This window comes from Camponotus floridanus, unplaced genomic scaffold (assembly GCF_003227725.1).
Source record: "Camponotus floridanus strain SB8 unplaced genomic scaffold, Cflo_v7.5 scaffold27, whole genome shotgun sequence".
In the NCBI taxonomy this organism is placed as follows: Eukaryota; Metazoa; Arthropoda; class Insecta; order Hymenoptera; family Formicidae; genus Camponotus; species Camponotus floridanus.
Window position 1 is genome coordinate 654,306 of NW_020229403.1, and position 21,060 is coordinate 675,365.

Here is a 21,060-nt window from a genome sequence, read left to right on the forward strand (position 1 = left end):
AACATTATGTGTTTTCTCTACATCAATTGATTCCTCTCATTATATATATTTTATACATAAAAGTATTAAGGTGAGATAATCGAAAAATGAATATTTTACTAAATATTATATGGAAAATTGAATATTTTACTAAATATTTTATGGTTTAAAAATGAATATTTTACTAAATATTTTATGGTAAAAATCAAGAAATTATTTCAAGCCTCAAAACTCGAAAAGTACTCGATGAAAAAATACTTTATTATAGTGTTTTGAAAAGCTCTCAGGTAGCTCAGATGTAAGCTGCAAGATCTTTTTTGAAAGAGATTGCCCTGACACCTTGTATATGGTCATACAATAACGTCAGAAAAATATTTTTAGCATTATCGTGCAATATCCGCCATTTAACGATTTATTTGATAATCGCGCGAAATGCAATATCCGCCATTTAACGATTTATTTGATAATCGCGCGAAGTACAAATAAATTTAAAATTAAATATGAAGCTAATTTAATTAAATCTGCTTTATTTATCCAAAGCTATTATTTCATTATTTACTACTTAATAAATAAACTTCATCGAATCACATTCGGAGTAAGAGATATGCAATTAAATGCGTAAATTATGCAAAAATCGAAATAATTACCAGAAAATCCAGCGACGCCATCTTGTTGATTTTCCTGGATTCACGTCGAACCGAACGGAGCATGCGATTAATTGCGTATTAATAATTAACAAACGCCCGGCACTTTATACGGCACTATCGATATTTATTGCATATACATATATATACAATATATTTTAAGGAAACAAGTAACGCGAAACACGCACTCGCGATATCCATCGAACACACGACGCGTTTCGACTTGTAATATATTTATGGAAGAAAAGTGACGCGGGACAACTTCGCGACGATATGCGCATCACTCGAGTCGCGAACCTCGAAAAATCCTATTAATTCCCGATCGTAACGCATATTTATCAACACTCGAACGCGATCGAACGTTAATTCGATCCAATTAGTCACTCCCGATACGCGCAATATCACTTTAAAATCGAAAAAATACGGAGACGAAAGCGAGAGACGCTCGATATAAAGAGGTTGCGAGGCGACTGACTGCGAGTCCCGAACCGCGAATGTAGGTCAAGGTTGCCTACGTCAGTCAACAAAAAATGGGCGTCGCGCGCGACTCAAATATTTGTTATTGTTACGTCACTCGAGCTGCGTATGATCTTGTAATATTATAATAGGATTAAATACTGATACTATAATTTCGATTTGTGAGATATTAGTGGAAATTTCACTGCTAATAGATAATATTGTTACATATCAATCATATTTATAAAATGTTAAAAATTAATAATAGATTAAATTAATATTTGAAAAAATTAATTATTTTGTCATTATTTTGATACAATTTGTATCTTGAGTTTAAAAAAACAATCGCATTTAATAATTTTACGCTCCGCCGTCATTATTTGATATCGATAATGTTCGTTTTAATTGTACTAAAAATTATAATATCTAAAAATTATAATATCTAAAGGAGAAATATATATAGAATATATATTTTTAATAATAAATAACAAACGAACAGATTAGTCACATTTGAACATTTTTTTATATAGTACGGTTTTGTAAGATATTGATAATGCAATGATTAATTTTATTACGCAATTATCGCGATGCAATTATATGTTATTTATTATATTAAATATGTATCTAATAAATTTATATAATTGTGATATTCAATTTAATCTCAGTTCATATACGTATACATATATATACAAATATGTTTATGATAATATATATATGTGATATATAAAATATGATATAATATTTTTATTATTTATATAATATGATTTAATATGTGAAGAATTAAAAAATTTATACAATAAAAAAATAAAACCTATGTGTGACAGTAATATTTGTTTTCAATATTCGGCTTAATTCACATTTTCATTTTTGTCTTGATTAGCGTTGTCAATTTATTATGACGTAACGTCGTACGTAATCTCGCGAATTTGTATTCACTTTACATTACATGTCTTGCGTGTATGTGTGCTTGTATGTATATGTGAACGTGAATTAATTAAAAATATAAAATTTTCCTTGTTTCAAAATTTCATTCATTCTCGCAAATAAATCATTAAAACGCAGTCGATTACGATTGAATAAATTTAAATAAATACACTCTTTAATATTACACTTCCTGCGCATATTTACTCGCGCGTAAAGAATGCGGGTAGCGCGATTCGGCGATTTTTTCGAATCGTTAAAAACTGTCAGCAATATTTCATTTTTGATCGATTCGGTTTCAATATTCGACTATTACGAAAGTTATATCGATGAACAATTATTACATGGCAATAATTTATCGATGTTACAGCAATGTTATGTTAGAGCAATTATTGAATACAATAATGAATGATTTTTTGTATGAGCGATAATTAATAAATAATTACTGTCATATGAAAGAAAAGAGAGAAGACATATTTTATAATTACCCGATAATATTTTCTGTACGTGTACGACATTATTCATACACGCAACACATACACAGTCATTCTCGACAATTTGAAGAATAGAATATGAAAACATTGTGGCTCCATTTCTGGAATTGGTTCGACTCGAGAATATAAACATATCCTATACTGTTACACAGATACAAGTATACGTCGCGTCAAGCTCGAAGGAGAAGGAGGGGGAACATGAAGCGAGGTCGCGTCGTATAAACAGTATCGTATCAGCTTTCAGACGGATTCCATCGTTCATTCATTTAAGACGAATCTATCGCGAATGCGTTCCGATACATTTCGACAGTTCGTATCATCTAAATTACACACACATATATGCGTCATTAAACCGAAAAGTGGACGATATTAATTAGCAATTAACTATCGAATCAATAAAATATTTGGACATTGTTCCTGTAGCGATATCGCGTTAGAATTATTCGATGAAAACCCAATAAGAGCAATTTTGTAGAATGTTCTCAATCAATGACGTTTCACTTTAATTTTGACTTAAAATTTAACGTAAATTTCACTTGAAATTTAATTATGAGAAATACAATTTCAACCGAACGTACTTTTATATGAATTTAATTTAATCACTCTCGAATTAAATTTGTTACGATCGAAGGCGCTTTAAGAAAAACTTGGCAAATACTTAACGGATTTATAATAAGTGATTCGTGTTTCTAGTTAATGGTACAAGTAAATCTTTCTAAGAATATTTTATATTAACAAAATATATATGAATATAAATACAGAGCCATAAATACAGAGTGTACAGTATTTTATTGCTACAGTAGAGTATTAAAATTATTTTCATTTTATTATGAATTTTCAATTTAATAGAATTAATCTGATAAATATAGACTGCACATATTTATCAAAGTAAACAAATTCCGGGAAATATCGCGTCCTCTTTTTAATTTTGTTTTCTATCAAATTATTTATAATTAAAAATACGTTTCACTTCGCTTTATTTTCTCTGATTGATTCAAACAGTTCGAAGTGAAAATAGCATCAAGCAGAGCATACCATAAAATATGTGGAATACAGTCTATGTTTATTGTGGTTTATGGGGGGGAACAGTGGCGCGCTTATTACTAGAATTCCCTAAAGAACAATCTCAGGGAGGGAAGGGCGCATCTTTGTTAGTTTTGTTAGTGTGTGAATGGCAGTTGCTGCGTATGAATAAATATCGGGAAGAAACAGTGAGTATCTCGCGAAAATAAGGGTAATCGAATAATTATTTATTTAATAATGCACGGACGGCGATCAAGGAACACTTTGTCCTAAATTTGGCGATAAAAGACGCGGTGGCAAGCGCGTTCTAGTCTCTTTAATATAATCGGCTCCGTTAGTCGCCGAATGTCACTCGTCGCGTCTACACGAATTTCGAGAGTATCGAGAAAATGTGTCGGGAGAGAGTGCTTAAATGTAACTGTTAACAATAACAAGTAAATAACAGAGAGATAACATTCTTATCATCGATCTTCTCGACAGTAATATTTTATGTATTTTTCCAAGTATGTTATATCGCGGTCGATTGCGTTGTTTGATATTCAAAATGGCGTCGTAGTTTTGCGTGCTATAGCATTTTCCCGCACATTTGCAGCGAATGAGTGTCGATTCGTATTAATTAACCGTGTGATCGCGATAAATTACATTATTTCGAAATGATGAGCGAATGGCGCCATATATTGTGTGTGTTTTTACCTGTTAGTAAATCTCGCGTGTGAAAATAGTGAGTGCTATAAGAAATGGACTCTTCAATTAACTTCGTCTTTCTATCAACGTGGATTTCTACCAGTGTGGAAATATTAGGAGAGCTATGCAGTCGTCGGCGAGGAGTACAAATACAACGACTGGTGATACATCGATTGGTGAGTACACATAATAATAACACATAATAATAAATGTATTCTCTTAAAGAAATCAGTGAAATCTCACTGGAATAATTAATTAATAATAGTGATTGTTTTTCAGTGACATTTTAACACTCTTGTAATATATTATATATAAATAGATAAGATAAATTTACAACAGTATATATTTTTTTAAAGAAACATCTAAATTTTTGAGAATTTTATTCATTTTTGGTGAGTTTATCACATTTGATTAAAATAGGAAAGTATTAAATACAATTCTGACTTTTAATACTAGTTATATATATTTTTAATTTCAACAATATACATATATGTATGTGATAACTTCTCGTGAAATATAGTAAAAGAAAGAGAAAAAGTTTAAAAGTTTTGTTTTAGAAATTTGCACAATTACTGATTTATAAATTTGTACGAATAATAATTATAAAATGTTAGTATCATAATGAGTGTGATATAAATACGAAAACAAAATTTGAGTGTTTCATTGCAAGTTAATGAAAAACAATCATTGATCTTAATCTTGATATCTGAAATCTTGTATCACTGATTCTTTAAGAGATATGTATTAATTGTATATTTATATTTTATTTGCATTAATTTCATGTATGTTTGCATTTATATATCATAACTTACGTAAAAATATTGAGGCTACCTAGAAATGTACCGGAATAATTTTTTTATTGTAAAAATTTCTTAATTTATCTTGATTTAATTCTATATTCAATTTTATTTTAAAAGCTAAAAAGTATGGAAAAATCTTTTGAATCAAATATCGTTTTTTCGAGAGCAGAATAATTTTAAGCCAATTACCTTTTACGGAAATAGTTTAGCACATAAAAGGGCAGCTTGGATATCATTCCTTTGATTCTATTTTTGCCTTATAAAGCTATCGGATGTAATTTTATTATCTTCCGATAATTATACTACAAAAAAGTGAAAAGTTTATAAGGTAAACCAACCATTTATACAAACGCCTCATCTCGATGATTGCATTATTGCAGCAATTTACAGAAACATGAATTATTCATAAATTAATTTTCATCAGAATCGAATTATCTATAATTGCAAATTATATTTGGCAAATTATAGATAAATAAACGCAAAATGAACGTGAAGACTTTAACTAAAAAAAAGTGTCAATGAGAGAAATAATGTAAAAGTTTTCTTTCTTTATCATAATCTACATCGCATTCTGTTTAATTTTCGTCAAAATCGAATTATCAATAATTGCAAATTACATTTGATAAATTATAGATAGACGCAAAATGAATGTAGAGAGTTTAACTGAAAAGAATTCGTGTCAATGAGATAATCTAAAAGCCATCTTATTTCATCGCAATCTATCTATAGTCTGTTTAATTTTCATTAGAATCAAATTATCGATAACTGCAAATTATATTTGATAAATTATAGATACACACAAAACGAAAAGAATTTAACTGCAAAGAACTCGTGTCAATGAAATAATCTAAAAGTCACATCTTCCTTCGCAATCTATATTTTGTTTAATTTTCATCAGAATCGAGTTATCGATAACTGCAAATTATTTGATAAATTATAATTACACACAAAATGAACGCAAAGAATTCAACCGAAAAGAATTCGTTTGTCAATTAGATAATCCAAAAGTCTTCTTTTTATTATCGTAATTTATATCGCATTCCGGTCGCAATTGCGCATCCAATAACCGAATTTAACGGTGAACTCTCTAGCGAATTATGTGAGAAACTCAATTTAACGCGGCGCCGCCAATGCATTGCGGCACGACGCATCCACTTCCTCAGCAAAAGCTCCCATTCTTCTTCCTCCCCTTCCTCCTCCTCCTCTTCTTCTTCCACCCTCTCGTTCTCAATGCCGTACTCATCCTCTCGTCGAACCGATCCACCCCGTGTTCGAGCGTCTAAAGACAAGAAAAAGTCGAAGAGTTCGCGAATGCGCGTCGCGAAAAAGTACGAGAACGAGAGGGGGAGTAAGAAAGGGACGGCGAATGCGGGGGCGGCATGGACCCTTCGAGTCGCAGTGCATCTTTCTCTGATTTCCCGAGGGATGCCACCGGTCGCCTTCGTCACCCTTATCCACCACGAAGCCGACGGGATATTGCGCGAGTGGATGAGATAGGTGGATATAGCCGCAACGCGCGTGTCCTCGCGAAGCATGATTTATTTTATCGCTCTTTGAGAGCGCCCGGCATAATTCCGGGCCGTTCCGACAGTTATTTACCCTGCCCTTACCCTTTCGCCCGCATCCGGGCCCGACACGGGGGTGTAGACAGGGGGGTTTGTCGACGAGGGATCAACAGGTATAGGACTCGCGACCGCCGTCACTGCCGCCGCCAGGATCAAAACGACGAGCTGCATCCTCGCGTGTCAAAAATATATGTTATAAAAATTGTTTGTTATTCTGTACAATTTATATCAATTTTTTGCTAAATTTTAATTTAACGATGAAAAATATTTAATTAAATTCACGTTGCCCGTGATTCTTCAAAATTTTTATTGAGAAAAATATTCAAAAATCAGCTGATTCTTGGATAATCGAATATTGATTTGTTGTTGCATATCGGAAAAGAGATTCATACGAAGAATCGAGGTCGCATAAATTATTTTTTAGTCGAAAGTTCAATTTTCCGTTTAACAGTTATAGTAGCCATTATTACATGGTCCGTAAATACGGTATATTTATGGTCGAAAACGATATTTCTGCGACAATATTTCAAGCAAGATCTAAAAGGACACGAGAGATATATACCTTATAAACTAGGCGTGTAATACACTCTGTCCGATGCCTCTTCCGGATGCATGTCGTCGGTCGAGGGGCGGCCGAAATGAAAACGGGAGGTGGAGAAGAGGAGGAGGAGGACAGCTTCGTATACCAGGAAACTCTGCGGAGTAGCGCAATAACGTTTCTTATGCCACGTTTCCGGACTGGCGTGCCCGTGGTCGCGGGGGTGGGTAGCTCGCAAATACTGCCGCCAGAGATGGAGTGGGATGAAACTACGCGAAGAGAAAGAGGATGAAAAAGAGAGAAAGAGGAGAGGAGAGGGAATGAAAGATGCAGTCGCTGTCTGGCATGCAATTAGGGGGTAACACCACCCTCGCCAGCATTCCTCTTCCTCTCTCCTCTCCCGTACATCTTTCTCTTCGCCCTCTCTTCTACGGCATTTTATACGTCGTCCTTTCTCCGTCTCGCTTTTCTCCGCACACACCCATCTACTTTTCGTTCTCATTTTCTGCTACAGATATATGTACTGTACACATATACACGTGCATTCCCCACTATAAACCTTTCTCAGCGACTCTCGACACGCGTTCCAGATAATGACACGACTGCGGAAGGCGATGAAAGCCTGACACGCGGATTTTATTTTTTCTCATAGACACTGAAAAGCAGTTTCAAGGACGATTACAGAGATAAGCTACAAAAAAATCATTGCTGATAATTCAAAATTAATTAGAGAGCATCGAAAGAGAAAATATACTTTATAGTTCATAGCTATTTGAGATATGCGAGGCTGTATGCATCTTTTATAAATTCATTTTTTTTAAAGTTTATAGGTAAAAATTAATATTTTTTAATATTTATATACACGTTTAATTTAGTTTTTCAATGACATTTTGGAAATATGATTATACTTTAGCTACAAATGATTTTAAAAAATTAAGTATTTACTATAATTATATATATATATATATATATATATATATATTTATTTATTTATTTATTTATTTATTCAGTGCATTTATTCTCATGTTATAATTAACGAGTATTAATGTAACTCGAGTTACGCGATTATTTCGTATGATTTCGTATATTTCGATTAAATGCGAGATATTCTAACGCAATAAAGATGTCATTGAAATGGAATAACACGTGTCGCGAATCGCTGTTCAAACGGTTGGTAATAACCAAGTATCGTTAAACATTTTTATCGCAATATCAGATCTCATAAAATCGCGACATTCGAGCATGGTTTAAACCATTTTATCCATGCATTTGCCGGCGTGTATTTCGAGAGAGAATTATGCGGCTAGATAAATCATCATTATTCCCATAAAATGTTATCAACGTATACTGTACAATTTACGAGGCGTCCTCCTCAGTCGACAAATTCCCGCGAGTGAAACTGGAACGGACATGAAAAAAAAAGAGCACTATGACGTATCTCTGAAATATCGGGAAATTTTTGCATCAATATGTGTATAAATATCAATTTTTTTAGATCTAAATAAATTTATACTTTTTCGCGTATAATATAATTTATATGAAAAACTCGACAGATGGGATTAATAGAAGGGTGGTCAAAAAATAGGAACAAAAAACGTGCAACCCCTGAGAGGTATCAAAAGCTTTTGAGACGAGGTGAAGCAGATAGTGCCATTCAGTGCTCCGACTCGGCGCTTTTCGTGGTGAAAAGCGAATAAATACTGATGCGCGAATCTCTTCTCTTTTTATTGCATTCATTTATACCGTGATTCATATTCGTTTATATTTCTCGCATTTTGATATTTCCATAATTTAATATTTGTAACAATAATAATAATGTGTATAAAGTTATTTATATAAAATTTATATAAAATTATAATTATAATAAAATTATAATATAAAAGGGCAACTTTCGTAAATTTTTATTTCTTTGCATTGAGTTAATATGAATGAATTTTCTTCTTTGAACTATATAGTATTTCTATTCAAGCATTATTTAAAAATCATACATTGTTTTGTTTTTGTACGCGTAATATTTAATTAATGAATCCATCTCGACGTATGACGATTTAGACGCAGAACAATAATTGGATTTTAACGACTAATGAATGTAGTTTAACAGAAAGAATGTGGTTTACTCACATGAGAATAAAAGCGCAAAGTATGTATTTGACAAACAATTATTTCGTAAAATTTGAGTTAATGAAACATTACTTTTTAATGGAGAGGCTTTTTCTCTCTCAAAAACTCGGCGAGATTAAAGCATGCACCCTCGCAGAACCTTTCTCTTCATGTCAATGGAACCCACGCTGTTGTAACAGAAAATTAGAAATTGTTCTCCGAGGTACATAAAGCCTCGTGGCACAGAACGCCGGTTAACGAACTTTGTCGAATCTAGAACGCAAATAGGACGGAATTTTGTGCGTGTACGTGTGTATATGAGTGTGTGTATCTCGGCTTTTATTATTCCATTTCATTCTCGAAAAGTTTCTTCTTGAAAAACACATTCGTTCTCACAACTATGAGCAAACATCCGCGACCTGTAACATCAATCGAATAGCTCAGTCATCGCGAGTTCAATTTTCTTCTTCAACTTTTTCGTTGTTTGTGTTGAATAAATGCAGCACTTAGAATCATCGAATGAAGCATTGCATGATGTGATATTGTAACACGAGTTATAAAAAGAAACGCTATTGAGATAGATATTTTTTATTATCATATTTAGAATATCATAATACCAAAAATATAACAATTAGCCGCAAAAATAAAGCATGATATATCTAGACAATGACAAGAAATTTAAACGGTTGAATTATTGTTATTTTGTTTTTTTTAATGACAATCTAATATTGTAGCTTTTGATTATATCGTAACGAAAATTATCGAGAGAGAAAGAAAGAAAGAGAAAGGAAAAAAAAGAAGAGAAAGGAGAGAAGGAAAGAGGGACAAAGATAAACAGGAAGAGCGATCATGTGACGTCGAAGGCATCGATCCTACATTCGGCGATAGATACGGCCCTCAATTTCCGGAAATTAATAAAGCACGCACACACCCGTCTGTTACGTGCGGTGAACGAACAAGGGCGACGTCGAAATGAGTTCTCCTATTCCTGTGCGTTCTCGTCCCTCGTTCTCATTCTCGTTCCTTGCTGTAGAAACGTTATTCAGGCCGGGCAAGCGCGAAAACAATGGTTCTAATCTCGACCGGTCACAATGCACGACTTGCTGGTGTTTCCGATAAAGCGTTGCCCGCCGTCCACCTGTCTTCCAGAGACCAGGAGAGCTTACTGGTTGCTCGCTACAAAAGTGCTTTTGAGTACACATCGATAGAAGCTCTATGTGAAAGAGAATTGGGTGTCATGACAAAAAGAGAAATAATATAAAACGCGAATAATATAAAACGCATTTTTATTTCGATAATGAAAAACTAAGTTAATTTAATCGATGAGCTTAATTGCACTGATGACTCCCGGAGAAATTATTTTCTCATAGCTGTATTGAATAGTGCTCGAAATTAAAAATATTAATAAACATTTTTTTATAAAAATGTCTACATGTACTTTTAAATAAATTTAATGAAAGGATTATTAAAATTATAGAAGTCCAGTGAATTTTATTTAAATAAAAATACATTTAAATAATACTTAACGTAAATTTTAAATAAAATAATATACATTAGGGTTTAATATTATATAATAACTATATATGTGTATATATAATATTATATATAAAAATTATAAAATAATTATTCTTCTATTTATGATTTATCAAAATCAAATATCGGGGAATTATACTTAAATTAAATATCTCATACTCCGTTGGATATTATATAAGGTATATTTCTGAAATCAGTTAATGGAATCGATTAATCAATTTATTCGATAAGACGTTTTTTCTGTTTCTTTCTTATCTCTTTTCGAGGCCAAAGAGCAACTTTTCGTACTTAACTAATAAATGAAACGCTCTCAAAGAAGATAAACGAGAAGAAAGAAACGCGCATGTAAGCATATGGATTTGGCTTTGAATTCGATGAGTGAGAAAGAAAGAAGATAAACTGAGACAGCAGTCCCTAATATCTTTTTGATCTCTACAGAACATAACATAGTGTTATATGTATATATCCTTGTGCACATATACATACTGTATATCTATGTAAAAGATATATTGTCTCACTATTCTTGATTTTTTTTAAGTAATTTGGATTAGATTTCTTGTTTAAAAATTATCGAGAAAAATTCAATTTCATTCTTAGAAATAATTTTTAAAGTGCAAATAGTTAACAAAATCTTATTGTTTTAATATTATTTTATAATTTTGGCGTTATTTTTTTAAATATAAATAAAATTAAGAAAAGATTTTGATTAAATTTTCTAAAAGTTAACTTTATTGAAATAGTTAAAGAATTTATGGTGAAAAAGAAGTACTCTCTTTAACACATCTTGTATGGATGTACACACACGTTTAATATCTTCTCTCGCTACATCTCGTAACATGTGTACTTTCACACTCACAGCTGCGATCGTTTCTACCCCAGTCAATCGCAGAGATACCAGGGTTGCGATAAAAGAGCACGGTCTTTAAATATCGTCTTTGGATGGTGCGCAATACAAGCCACAATATAGTAAGATGAGAAGGAAAGCTGTTTGAATGGAGAGACAAAAATAGGAATAGGAATACGATATATCTGCGTCGCGCGAGAATTGATCGTAGTAAATGAAAGATTCGGCTCGACCTTCCGCAGCTCTAAAGGGATGATTTATGTCTCGATATGATTCAGACAAAAATACAAACACTGATTCACTGAACAAATTGCAATGTCTCGCTATACACGATTTACGATGAGAAGAAACCATTATAATAAATATCTATCATTATAAATATTATAAATATTAATACGCACTATTAATAAATAAAATTATACAGATTTTATTTATTATTTATAAAATTATATTTATAAAAATTATATTTCTCCTATAATTTCAAGTATTATAAATTACATTCCTTATTTGTACATTTTTTTTTTCACATTTCATATATTAAGCGTGGTAGTGAGATGGATAAAATTATCATCTCTTCGTGTTTCTATCATTTCATAGATCTTCGCGAACGAGAACTTAACGTGACGATCGTTTTTCCTAAGAATCAACGCGATCTCCGGATACGAAATGTTCACAGAAAGAAGTTACGTTTTCCGTTCGTCCTTTGCTCCCTCTCTTACCTTGTTATTCTTCACGCGTGAGAGGAAAAAGAGGTAGAAATCGCCTGTCTTAGTATTCTATGTCTCCAGGGCGAGATAAGATCCGCGAAAAAAGAAGCGAATAGCTAGCGACGAAGACACGAGAAAGAAATAGAGAGATAGAGAGCAGGAAGGGAGGAAAAAAGATACCAAGACATCGTGCAAACCTCGCGATGGAAATTGAATTTTCACATCGAAAGTTCTCGAGAGACTTGCTTTGTTACTTTGCTTGTATGATACAACTGAGTAGACGTATTATTTACGAAACATCGCGTTCTAGCTTTAGCTGCGAGTGTGAATGATCAGGAAATTGGCATTCGAAGAGTTCAGTTTAAGAAAGATAAGTAAAGAATATAGAATCAATAAGTATTAGAAAATCCTTAAAGTGCTTATTAAAAAATTATATTGACATTCTTTGATAACAATATTTTAATTATGTCTCATTTTTGTTGTATATTTTATATCGATTATTTTAACTTAAATTTGATGTATAATTCACTGAATTTTTGAATGACATTTTACTGCTCCTTCAATTATTCGTATAATTAACGATTTGTATAATTTCGCAAGTTTAGTTTATTAATGTAGATATTGCCTTAGAGTCATCAATTTGAGGAAGTCGATAGCAAGCATCGCCAAGTTTCGGCACGACCTGTAGTTCGCTCCGTAAATTAGGTTCCCTAAAGATGGAGTAACCAAGAACGCGCATGTTGCAACCAGAATTAAGCGCAAATCTATGGGTCCAACCAGTCCTTTCCTTATCCTTATGGTTTTGTTATCGAACGATTTCGTATTCAAAGCACACAAACAACCTTATGATCAATAATCATTAATATCTACCTGGAATATAATTTTATTGCTCTTATCATTCGACAATATTAATTGTTCCTTAAAGATTGTCGGTATATGCAGTAATTTATACAAATAAGAACGGATATCTGACGTCGGAGTGATAGATATCTCTGAGATAAGGAAATGGAAGCACATTCTAGAGTAGTTATATTGTGTCAATAACTAGAAAGAGAAGCCTATACATTAATAACTAGAGAGTAAACTTATATACATATGTAGTAGTAATGATCAGAGGAGAGAATAATATATATTTTGCTAATAAGTTCCGCATTTTAATAAATTAGATTTAATTTTAATATTCTACAAGATTAATTGAAATGAAATCAATATAAAATCACGGAAAAATTTTGCATATTAAATACCTTTTGAGAGAGAGAAAAAAACCGTCTTTTCATCTGAAAAAGGAAATCTAGGAAACATGATACGAAACTTTCCGGCAAACGTTCTGAGCGAAATTAAATTACTGGATATTTATAGCACCGAGAAAGGTTCGCAATCAGATAACTTTTGACAAGGCTATAATTTTCTTTATGTAAAAATGAGAAGTATCTCGGAAAAAATTTCAAGAACTTTCTAGATATCGTATTCTATAAAAAATATTTAATAGACTAATATCTTTGACGAATCGTGTGAATAAAAATGAGCGAATAGCATATTCGAACATAATTTATTCGCTATTACATAATGTGCGGCGTGCTATCTTTCGATGAAGAATTTCTGGCAGTATCGCCCCTCACGATGCGACCTTGTAGGGTTCAAGGTTGGGTCGAGACGCGAGAAAAAATGGACAGACATCGCGCCATCGCGCCAATATCCGAAGACGGGTATGCGAGGAGATACGGATAGTCGAAGGACGGAAACGTGGAATGCGAAAGGTTCTCTAAGATCGAAGAAGGAAAATTTACGTCGTCTGTATATTAAGAATATAAAACTCGCGCCGGACGTTATCTGTGGGAAACGCGCGATATAAAGATTTGATTAAAAAAGCGCAACGCATAACATTTGAAATCATCTCGCATCCTCCGTCGCTGGCTCCTGCCCTTTTGCCCCCGCTACTTTTCCGCCGAATTTCCAGGCGCAGTAGACACGCCCTTCATCGACCGTTTCCTTTGCGAATTAAGCGCGAGATAAGGTAGTAGTGTCTCGGAGGGACGGCAGAGGGTGAGAAAGTCAAGGGCAAGGGCGCGGGTATGAAACCGAGAAGAAAAGGAGGACAGAGAGGAGGGCGGAAACTCCGACAGACCATGGCGCCTGAATGGTGGAACAGCTGGTTGGTAACTTCTTTTTTTTATGTCACCGCCTGTATTGTCTACTCATGCAAATTGTCGTACAAGATGTGTTCTAAGCTTTGGTAACTTTACTTTAAGACGCCGCAATAAGCCCGGGAGTTTAAGTCGACATAATTTTCGAAGGGAGGGCTTGCCTTTGTAGAGACAATGCGCTAAAACGTTCCGCAAAAAATCTAATAATTATACAAAGTATTTCTCATTTATTTTTCATTTATCTCTCATATATCTTCTTTTTCTGATATTAATTTTCTCAAAACGTACATCGGATAAATCCCAAAAATGTTTCTACATTTGCATTTTACATTTATAAAATACGAGCGAGTCATATCTCATATGACATCACAAATTTTCTAGATGAAACGACAGCATTCGCGTAACATAACATATACACGATTTTTGTCAAAGGTAAAGGAATTCTTTCACGGATAAAATTTCAGATAAGGCATTGCCCTCCAAGTCAACTGACAATAGCGAGGTCGCTGTTGAGAGGAGGATGAGAAGGGAAACGTTTTAACACCTCTGTCTTTCTTCCGTTTATTTTTTGTTCGGTCCGTTGCTTTTACTAAAGGAATAAGCCTCTAAATTTTGCGAATTCCGAGAAGGCGAGTCTCGCAACGTCCGCCATAAATCCGGCTCCCGTCGCGACTCGACGGGGGGAGGTTTGCGTTACAGCAGCCCTTTTATGCAACCTTACTTAGTGATTAACCCACGACGCAGAGCAAGTTAAATATTTACTTTAATCGGCGCTAATCAGCTATAAAAGGATATTCTAATTCAAGTCAAGATCTGCGACAATTTATTATGATAATAATCTCTATGATCAATTACTTCAGTTGCCTTCGTAAGGACAGATTTATCTGTCTAGCACAGAAATATATTTGAAAGCGTTTTCTCTCTTTACAAACTAAATATTAAAAATTCTACCGGTATAAGAAAAATAAAAAAACAATGAAACAAATCTTTATTTTTATTTAAGAAAAGTTTCTTACAAATTTCCATCACGTCAGCGCTGATTAGGCAGTTAATTTAATTAAATATTAAGGAAAATAATTTAATTTTTCGATGCGAATGAATAATTATTACAACAGCCATAAATAATCATTTTCTGTTATTCGAGCTATAAATTATCATTTTCTGTTATTCGAGAAATTTCGTGTAAAATAATAACGTGTCATTAAATAACCATGTCAAGTTAATTAGCATAAAATTAAATTTAAATCATTGAGACTTTTAAATCAATATATCAATTACATTCTTGTTACGTAAATTTCAAATGAAATTGCATGAAGTTGATCAATGAGAAAAAATGCATTAGAATCCAAAATTTGCAAGTAAATTTGTTATGGTAATAAAATGAAGAAATTTACGAATTCGTAACATAAGTTGATAAATTTTTGTGTAAATCTTTCTTCCACAAATATATTCGGATTTTATCTTCCACAAATATATTCGGATTTTCGAACAAAATCCTATTTGTATTAAACTAACACACTAAAAATTAACAATGCTGATATATATTGAAGCAACGGAATAAATGATTATGAGGGATGAAATTAAAGCATAATCAATAATCGTCAAAATCTAACGATATGAGAAACTTTATAATTTTCCTTTAATTAGGTCGTGTCAACCTTGGTTACGCGAACATAGATCTTCTCTTCGTGACCCGCATACGCCACTTTATATTGCCCTCGCGAATCTACCGGAGAAGCTAGGATACACTGGAACATGTTCTTCCTTCTAGCATCAAAGGCTTCCGTTTGAAGTACAAAAGAGAGTTGGCGAACGGAACAGAATCCTCTGGATTTCTTCCAAGCTAATATCTATCTATCTTTATTTGTCACAATGAAAACTATAAGAGAATATCCATTAAAAAGATATTTTCAGAATTGAAAAGATGTGTTCTCGAAAAATCGATAAAATTTATATTTATTTTCAATTAATACAAATTTTCACAAATGACGAATATACCGAGTTATTGTTGAATATTGAAGTAATTAATTTGGATAATCATATCTAGCTAATCCAGCATGATTCAGCAAAAAGCAAATATATTATCCATGACCAAATGTGTCGAGGGGAATTTGCCGGATATCCGCTTTTTTCTTGTCAGACATTCTAATTAGATTTTAGAGAGGCGTTTGTCGATGTAAGAGAGTGTCGGGATGATAGGGAGAAAAACGGTGAGGGAAGGAAGAATTCCATCTGTCGAACTTATAAACGATCGTCCTCCGTCCCGATTTCATTTCACGAGCCGTCGCACAACTAGGCGCCTCTTTCTCCCCTGCCTCCTCTCATAATTGTCATAACTTCCTGCATTTTCTCGCCGTTTTATATCATCGCTCGTACATTTTCCTCTCTCTTCACCGATTTCTCATTCGTTTTCCCGAACTCGCTGCTTATAGAAGGGAATGAGGATGACTTTCCGGTCGTGCAGGAAGGCATTAGCAATAAATTATAGAAGTATGTCAGGAAATGATAAAATATTCGCGTGCTCACGGTATCATTCATACGATATTACGTCTTCAATTTTCACGTAATTTGCAGTGTAATTTGCGATTCAATTCGTGTACAATACTATAATGATATTATGCAAGAAAAAAATTTTATAAAGAAATTTTTTACATAGATATACATGCCTTTTCTAAAATTATTTTTATGTGATCATGTTTACATTCGCTGACGACAGCTTTTGATTGTCTTGATTGAAAGTTAGGGATGCTAGAGACGACTTGACATTTCATGACACGCGATACAACGCGACGAGGTTTAAGAAACCACATTTGAGCAGCCTTTTGACCCGTGATAGTCAAAAAGCGCATTCACGAACTATGATGACCTTAAGCTCGGATTCCCCCTTGTTCATGTCAGTCCCGAAACTCACCCTCGTCGAAATCCCCCATACGTTGAAACGTCGAAACTAAATTCAGAAATCGACGGCACGGCGTATACTATAGGGAAGTCTCCGTCGAACAAGGGGATGATCCCAGGTTAAGGTCAGACCGCGGGGCCGATTCAGTGCCGTATTACGGTAACCGGCGTTTCTCGGCCTCGAAGGATCTTGGACGGAGGAGCATAGACAGCGAGAAAGGCCGAGAGAGAAGAGAGAGAGTATTGACGTTGTGCTGCTTTTAAATATTGCATCCAAGTCACGTTCCGGGACTGTATCCTCGTCCTTCCCCCTCCGCCTCTTTGCGCACTCTTCTCCACTCCTAGTATCTCCCGCGACCGAACGTCGCATAACTACCGCAAGGTTTCCAAGGAGACAAAGGAAGAAGCTACGTAGATGCGAAAAAGACGAAGAGATGAGAATGAAACGAGGAAAAAAAACATTCGCAAAGACTGCCACCTGCGAGGGTGGAAGGATAAGCGCGGAAAAAAAATAATAATGCACGCGGATGTACCATCGTGTCTGCGCGAGACATATGTTTCCACGCCTTGGAAGAATGAGAACGAGGGAAATAGGGAAAAGAGAAAAGGAAAGCATTCATCGTCGGCTTTTATTTTCTCTTTATCTATTTTTTTCGCTCATGTTTGGTTTCGCGCCTCGTCATTTTTGTAAATCATCTATTTTCTTTAGTTTTCACTGCGATTTCAAGTGTTGCTTTTCCGGCAAAAATCCTACAGGTATAAATGGAGTTATCCAACAGGGTTTAAATGGCTCGAAGGGCAGAAGGAATAAATCGCGCGGTTGAAAATTGAAGATAATACTTTGCTCAATCGAGTTTAATGAAATTTAATAAAAAATCTTGCTTTATTAAGATTGATATTATACTATACATTACATTTTTATTATTAGAGAGGAGGAAGATAATTAGAGGAAAAAGGAGAAAGAGAGAGAGGGAAGGAGAGATAAATTAAATTTATTCTTGGATTAAAAATTTTTTCAAAGTTTATTTCTCTTTACCGTAAACTGAATTTCGATTTATGAATAGTTCGTGTTATATTCTCTTTCCTGAGTTAGAGCGATTTAAATTAGAATAGCACGTGCGATCGGGAGACTTAAAAGCTTATCGACGAAGAAGGAGAAACGTGACACGTGTTTCGTATCGATCCCATTGTTCGGTTCACGAGTGATATACGAAATCCCAGAGCATTAAGTGAAGAATGTAAGAAAAGGAGGAAACTACGCGTTGGGGTCTTTTTTCAGCTCTATCTGCTTCTTGCGCATGATTCTTAAATATTGTACGAAATCGATTTTTGGATTGAAGTCTTTGAAGATTTATTACTAACGGTATTCATTTGTGCTATATTTAAGAGAACTATTACAGGAATTTTGTATCGATCTACTGCAACGAAAATATATAAAATATATAAAAATATATAAAATTCTACATCCTCTGTCCGACTTCTCTACATTTCTACGCATTGTAGCTTATGAATGTTGGCAATGACTAATTGATATTCGTTGTGAATGACTAATCATGGTAATCTTTTCCTATAAGATTTTTTAAGCATCTCATTTTTAGAATTTTAATTGATAGAATACTTTAATTGCATATCTTCAATTGTTCTTCTTTTACATTTAATCATTAGAATTTATTTTAAAACATTAAGAACTTTAAATTCCTATTAAAAAATATATTAATTTCACAGAGATTTATGACTTATGACTTATGATAATTGCATTAAATATGTACATTTAGTGAGATTTTATACATCAATAAAAAATAATTCAATGTCTTAGAAATATTAATGTTTGGTAGGTATAATTAAAACGTAATTAATTAAAGCGTCCGTTTCATGTTGCATTATTTAATATCGATAACAGTTGCAATTTTTTATTTGAGTGTTTTAAAAATGCGATAGAAAAGAAGTAAAAAACGGAGTGTCTTTATAGTTTAGATCATAACGCCCGGCTGTTGGGCGCGAATTCTCATCACGTAGAAAAAGAGAACACGCTTCGTGCTTATCAGCAGTGCGCGAGAACAATAGACGAGAATTACCTTTCGCAATAACCGGAACACACTTATATCGCTCTATAGCTAGAAAAAGATTCTACTAAAAAGCGTTAAGCTCGCGCCGACAGCTTTGAAAGTGCGAATATAGAGAATAAAATTTAAGAGAGACGATGTCGATGAAATAATATGAAATATTTCAAAAGCAAAAATATATGTTCCTCACTATCATAAAATCAAGTTAATTAAGTGCAACCAATACTTAATTTGAGTGATCAAGGTACACGAATAAAAAAGAAGGAGATATTTTTGCTTAAGAACCTAGATTTTTTTTCCTAAAATAAGATTTATTTGTAATAAATTCTGATACGAAGATGTACAAAAATGCGATAATAATGTGCAGATTGAGTGTCAGAAATCACATTACATCATGTATGGCAGTATGCAGCGTGAAAATCGAAGGAGTTGATCGAGTTCCAGCCTTCGCAAAACCGTGTCATCGATAATATTGGTCGAAAGTCGTTTCACGAACTCCTGGACAATTCCTTCGTTCTTCAAAAAAAAAAAAAAAAAAAAAAAAAATGACGACAAAAAAATACTTACGATGTCCGAAATCGTTTCCACCCTCGAGGACTTGAGCAACCTGGAGCCAGCTGGCTTCTCCCCCCACTGTTTCTCTTTTTCTCTCTCGCACCCTCACTGTTCTCCCGTTGCACCTGGTTGCATCGAACCTCTCGGAACAAGGATAACGCGCGTACTGCGCCGTAGAACGAGGAGGGAAACTATATAACGCAGCGCGCCACGGAATACACACGTCACGCAAACACGAACGGGTGGTGCGCGAGGGTGGTGAGGTTAGAAACGCTGTGGTGTCTAGGGGTGTCGTGCACAGAGGGTCGTCTAGTTCGCGTCGAGGGCGTCGCGGCGCTGCCAAGCGACGACGCCGCCGTGTTCCTGTAACCCCCGAGTCCCTCTCTCTTGCTCTTTTGCGCGCGCGCAACCCTCCATTGGTTGACGGTAGCAGCAATCCCTTACCCCCATCTGGTACCGTTCAGGAACGTCATTCAGGAACGCACATGGGTAGCCTTAAATGTCATTCTTTTCTCGTTCGCATTTTGCGAAAAATAATTATAAAAATAATTTTTTAAAATGTTTTAAAATAAAAAGCAAATAAACGCGATAATTTTATTATTTTTGTGTAATTAAATATTCAAATATATACACGTTATTCTATTTATATACAAATAAAATAATTTAAGTTTAATTCAAGATGCGCAATTTTTTAAAATTTAACTTATTTATTTTGCGTTATATAAAATAGAATAATGAATCCAAATTAAGTTTTTAGATTCTCGATCAAAGAAAAAATACTACAAAAAATTACGTAACCATAGGGCTTTGAAGCAACCGCGAATGGTCTATAAATTACAGACTTGTATAGATTAATCAGCGTCTAGAAAGTTGCCTTAGCATCCCCTCATAGCTGTCTGGCTCGCGATGTGTACACGCATTTTCACTTTTCGCATCCGATAATGATAATTATAGTAAGTTCTTTCCCGGTTTCCGCGTTGTACTCTTGAATAATATATGCAACAGACCCTCGTTCGCAAAGTTTTTGTACAGAATGTATTTTAACATTCTTGAAAAGTTGAATTTCTTGATACAACGATGAATAATTATCGAGAAAATCGTTCGTGCACAAA

The 21,060-nt window shown here is 34.0% G+C and overlaps 1 protein-coding gene across 4 annotated transcripts in view; it reads right to left on the reverse strand.

Moving 5' to 3' along the window:
* Positions 1-20,273, reverse strand: part of LOC105248275 (protein Fe65 homolog) — a 141,226-nt gene extending 120,953 nt beyond the window's left edge. Inside the window, exon 1 of one of the 4 annotated variants that reach the window (XM_011252973.1) lies at positions 19,961-20,273. The gene's annotated coding sequence lies outside the window, so the exon portion shown is untranslated. Of the gene's footprint in view, positions 1-626; positions 1,080-19,960 lie in introns of those variants that run through there. The other 3 variants (XM_011252968.2, XM_011252974.2, XM_011252969.3) reach the window with 3 other exon arrangements.
* Between the last annotated feature and the right edge of the window lie 787 nt (positions 20,274-21,060).